At 36.4% G+C, this 5,841-nt stretch overlaps 1 pseudogene; it reads left to right on the top strand.

Annotated features, from left to right (window-relative positions):
• Window positions 1-560, top strand: part of LOC106869771 (S-crystallin 1-like) — an 11,914-nt pseudogene extending 11,354 nt beyond the window's left edge.
• Window positions 561-5,841: the final 5,281 nt, after the last annotated feature.

The following is a 5,841-nucleotide window of genomic DNA, read 5'->3' on the forward strand; positions in this document are numbered from 1 at the left end:
ATATATATATATATATATATATATATATATATACTCACTTTACTTACATATATATAGATAGATATGTATTTTTGTATCGCACTTTTTCAGATGACCATGGCTGATATGATGTGCTACTGCGCTCTTGAAAACCCATTGATGGATGAACCATCCATGCTCACCAGCTACCCCAAACTGATGGCACTGAGGAACCGTGTTATGAATCACTCTAAGATGTCCAACTACCTGAAGAGACGCTGCCGTACCGACTTCTAAGTTGAAGGCGCTCTGTCTGGACCCTAAACACAACTATATCAAAGAATGGAACTGAAGATTTTCGATATTCTTAAGACTGACGCCAACTGCACAGATACCCATACATAAATATATATATACAAATATGTGTATGTTTTCATATACTTTATATAGATATATAAAACAGTATTGGAAAGTATATTACAAAAAAATCTAAACGTTTGAACTTTATTTAAAATAAAGAAACATTCAGAAAATAGTAATAATGAATTTATCAGTTTGCGTTTTATTTTGATGCTGAAAATAAAATCCATTGCATAACTCAACTGTTTATTTTATCTTATTTTTATATTAAAATTTTATTTTTATTTAACATAATTCTTTGAAATGTTAGTATCACAGCGGAATTTATAAGAGAGGAAAAGGGGAAGAAACTGCCCTTTACATGGGCAAGAAGAGACCTCTGGTCATTTTTACTGTAAGTCTTGCTATTATGCCATGTAAAGTATGTTTGGGGACACCAGAAGAAACATTCGCAATTATGTTTCAACATTATATTTAATGCCGTATTTGACGGTCTCTGATAGTTTCGGAGAGACATCATTCTGGAAATTGGCACTCTTGATACAGAGTTCCTCAAGAGTAAAATAGATCCACGAAATACCGATTGATCAGTATATATCGGATTTTGAGACCAGTGTTTTAAATATACTACTTATCGTAACAAGTGTTCTTACCGATATTCGAACAACTAACCTTTCCATTCACTCGCCGTGCATCTTGGATCGTTTTTCTATTGTTTCAATTATTACAGTTCTTAAGCTGGGGACCTGGCAAAATTGTTAACCCATCAGACAAAATGCTTAACGATATTTCTACCAGATCTTTATGTTCTGACTTCAAATTCCGACAAGACCAACGTTGCTTTTTATCCTTCAGTGTTGATAAATTGGTACCAGTTGAACCTTGTGCCGAAATTTGAATTCAAATATCACCGATATTCATCTAAGCTGGAGACAGGAAATCTAGTCCTAGGCCACCGTGTTTTTTTTCTATTTTTTGCTTATATCGTTAAATCCTCAGCGTAACTTCATACTAGCTGGCATATAATCAACTTGAATTCAATCGACAGCTTTGCTCTTCGTTCGACACACCAACCGAATAATTCGACTGAAGATGCAAAATTTTCCTATCTTTCTATCATCACTTTAGCGCGAGAACTAAGTTATATTTCCAACTAAGTACACTAATTACTACTACATATAGCCAGTAACCAACCAACAAACTACCTTTCCAGAATTGTTCTTTCATGTGTCTCTTATAATTAGATTGCATACCCACATCGTTTTCCTGTACACTTGATATATATCATGTCTCATCGTTTGATGAAAAACAGACGGATATTGGCACGGCATCAAATCCCGATAAACATACAATGTTTTAGAAACTAGTGACACAAGATATTGTTCTTAAATATACTCATACTCTGTGATATAATTATGGAGGACGGAAATGCACACATACACACATATACGCACATTTATTTCAACGAGCTTAATGATCTATAAGTCAAAGTATGATGAGCAGTTTACATTACACTTTCAGTTTACAGCTGCTAACATAAGAGAAGTATTCTCATGCCGATATGTTTGTTTACATGTAGATGCTAAATACCATCGTAAGAATGAATTATTAAGGCAGAGTAACTAGCATGGTGTCAGCAACATGGGATCCCTCAATGTTTCCTTATTTAGTTTAGGAAACCACTGTGATACATATGCCCTTCTACAATATGTCTCATTTGAATAGGAGAAGTTGAATCACATTAACAGATGATGGCGTGGTGCGTATTTCGAATCCTAGAAGCGTAATCTACAAAAAGCACTCTATTGGGAAAAATCTCTAATACTACGCTGAAATGTGACAATACAAGAACAACCACAACATTAAGAACAATTTCACCAACATAAATTTATGTCGGGTACTTCAAAGCTCCCCAGGGATTGTGGAAGGAAACCATTGTAAACATGTGACCCATCCAAAATATCTAAGATGCTTACTGTCACCATCCCTGTCAAGTTTTTCATTTGTAAGTGTAATGCCACAGCTCAGGCAAACGTTGCAGTCTATCATTCTTGTAGAAAATCACGCACCGGTTGAAAGTGGATCGTACTTAAACTAAACAGCGAAACCCTTTCATGCGTACCGTACGAACTATGAAGTATCCCTTCATGCTATGCAAAAGCAAAGGGGATCAATTTTTGTGAATCATTCTTTCTTAGACTTCTCAAGCATGACTCTTTTACGAAAAATTCGTAACAGGAAAATCTCTATATTTTCTCCCTACTTCTCATCTATCTCCAAATTTTCGACATTGGCAAATGTCCTCTAAAACTGACCCTCTCTCAACGAAAACATTTAGGCTCACAACTATGTGCACATACATACCAAATGTGCAATAGGCCGGGTGCTTCAAGCCACTAAGACAACAGTCCTAGCAATCTCATTCACTCCTGTTCCGCTGCAGAAACGTTCCTTCGGATTTGCCCGAATAACAGAATGGGAGCTACTAACAACTGATTTGACCAGCAACTTATATTTATCTCCAACTTTAATGACCATTAAAATAGTTTTCTTTAAAGCCAGATCTACGGGATTTCTCAAAGATTACTATAATATGTCACGCCTAGTGTGTTTCGATCTCAAGAAATTTGGCGGAAGCAGTTTTGTTCTCAATATGAACAAAGCTTGTGAAAACTGCTCGCATACAGGATTTAATCACTCTTTTTCTTCTTGGACTAGTAGTTTCCTGTCACTATATCAGGGTGTACTAATGAAAATCTTTCTGACGCATGATATTTCAAATTTCGCTTTGCTGTTCTCGGTGGATGTTTTTTCATTCATACTCTTCCAAATATACACCAACGACCTATTTGACGTCATTTCCTACATCAGTCACCCCTGGACTTCTAGATGGATGATTCCAGCTTTCATACTCCAGTAATCATTTGCCTCCTTGTTTCATCCATATATGACCTTGATATCTCACTAAAATCTACATTTATCCTTAAAATTCACTCCATAATTGCCCACGGGCAATATGGCGTAGTGGTTAAGAGCGCTGGCTATTAACCCCAAGATTCCGAGTTCGATTCCAGGCAGTGACCTTAATAATAATAATAATAATAATAATAATAACAATAACAACAACATCAACAACAACATCAAAAAATACCTTAGGAATGAGAACCCAGGTTTAAAATTTCCTCAAGACACCTGATGAAGGCTGGAGGGTATATCAGCCGAAACGTTGTGTTAACAACAAACAAGATGCTGACAAATATCCGTCAAATATCCACACGAAGTACTGTGCCTACATCTAGGCTAGTGCTGCTACTACACAGTAAGATTTTCTGAAAATCTTGTAAAGAAAGGTCACCCAACTGGTTGGCATGAAATGACTCGCAAAAACATTGTTGGCTAACAGACGTGTTGGACACATTCTCTACTACTGCTTTCACCACACCTATATTAGATTCTGTTCTTCAGAGCATTTTAATCACACACTCTACATAGCATCTCCTCTTCTCTAATCCAAAACGTCCCAATAATCATAATACACAATTTTAACTGTAGAACTTCTGCCACCAAGAATTTCTTCCTATAATATGGTCTTTCTGCAACCGTTAGTTTACATCTTTTTAAGCGGTACCAATTTTACGATCACGGCATCAATACCAACACTGTATCGCTGTATCTCCGAAAATCATCACGCCAAACTAACAATTAAATATAACGATACTAACACTTTAAAGGTAACAATTAAACAAGATTATTCTGCGGTTTGTTATTTGTACTGAAATTTTATTTAAGTCTCAGCTACTAATACCTCATCTGAACGCTCAACATTAAGAACGAAGAATCACTTATTGCAATCAATGATTAGATTAAAGATATGAAAAAGGGTTGTTTAGCATAGAATCTCTGTGTATTGATACTGAAACAGCAAATTTATTCATGAATAAACAAGAACTAAATAATGAATCATACTTACACGCGTGCGTACCGAAAAGAATCAATTTTATGAAAGAACGATATCGGTAAAGTTTATTCGTTGATTTCGGAGGTAAGAAGTCTCCAGACTAAGTTAAGTCATTTGTTCACCGTTTCAAACATCCAAGAACAGATAAGAGACTCCTAAAAGCTACACTTCCAGTCATCGCGGAGAGCAAATAATATTTTCTATTATAGGCACAAGGGGACAAGTCGATCACATAGGACCCAGTGTCTCACTAGTGCTTAAAATATCGACCCCAGAAAGGATGAACGATAGAGTCGACCTAGGCGGAATTTGAACTCAGAACGTAGCGGCAAACGAAATAACATTAAGCATTTTGTCCGTCGTGCCAACGATTCAGTCAGCTCGTCGCAAAGGATGAAAGCAAAGTCGACCTCGGAGGAATTTGAACTGAGAACGTAAAGACAGACGAAATACTGTTAAGGATTTCACCCGGCTTGCTAGCGTTCTTATATCTTTACTGCCCACAAGAGGCTGCACACAGATGGCACAAACAAAAACAGACAAACGGATTAAGTCAATTAAATCACTGGTACTTATTCAATCGTTCCCAAAAGGATGAAAGGCAAAGTCGACGGAATTTGAACTTAGAACGTCGTGGCAGACGAAATATCACTAAGCATTTCACCCGGCGTGCTAGCGTTTCTACCAGCTCGCCGCCTTAGAAAGCGTTTATATTTAGGACTGATGTTTGGCCAACACAAAATTGTATGCATATGTTACATACGTACGTTACAAGACAATCATTGGAACAATGGGATGTATAGTTGGAGTATTAATCGTATTGCAATATCAAAATACTCACATGCCATGTCCAGTAGAGAAATCTAATGTTGTCTATCTGTACGTCTATTCGGTTAGATCCAACTTTATATTACATAATAATATAATAAATATGTATACACATTAAAATATTTGCAGAATCCAGACAATGTTCTTGTCAAACATAGACACATCAATATAGTCTCAGTAAGATTAAAATAATTATACGAAAGTCAAGTATGGGCTTCTGTCTAAATATAATTAATAATACAGAGTTGTCATGTATATACCACAGAACTAAGCAAATGTTGTAAACGTTTTGTGTCACAAGTGTGGAACACAACAAAAGAAAAATATGTACTAGAAATATATAAATGAAAAGAACAATAATAGAAAACTGCTTGTTTCGTTTTATAGGATGACATATAAAAGCTTATATGCATATTGGTTTCTAATCTTGACACTAGTCCAGCAACTTTGTTGGAAAGGGGTAAGTCGATTAAATCGACTACAGCGCTCGACTACCACATATTCTATCAACCCCGAAAAGACGAAAGGCAAAGTCGACCTCGGCAGAATTTGATCTGAGAGCGTAATGTCGGACTAAATGCTGCTATGAATTTTGCCCGGCGTGCTAACGACTCCGCTAGCTCTCTGCCCCATAAGTTTATATACATATTATTTGTACATAATTAAGTAGATGCGCACAACACACACTTAAATACAAGCACACACACACACACACACACACACACACACACACACAC

This window comes from Octopus bimaculoides, chromosome 5 (genome assembly GCF_001194135.2).
Source record: "Octopus bimaculoides isolate UCB-OBI-ISO-001 chromosome 5, ASM119413v2, whole genome shotgun sequence".
In the NCBI taxonomy this organism is placed as follows: domain Eukaryota; kingdom Metazoa; phylum Mollusca; class Cephalopoda; order Octopoda; family Octopodidae; genus Octopus; species Octopus bimaculoides.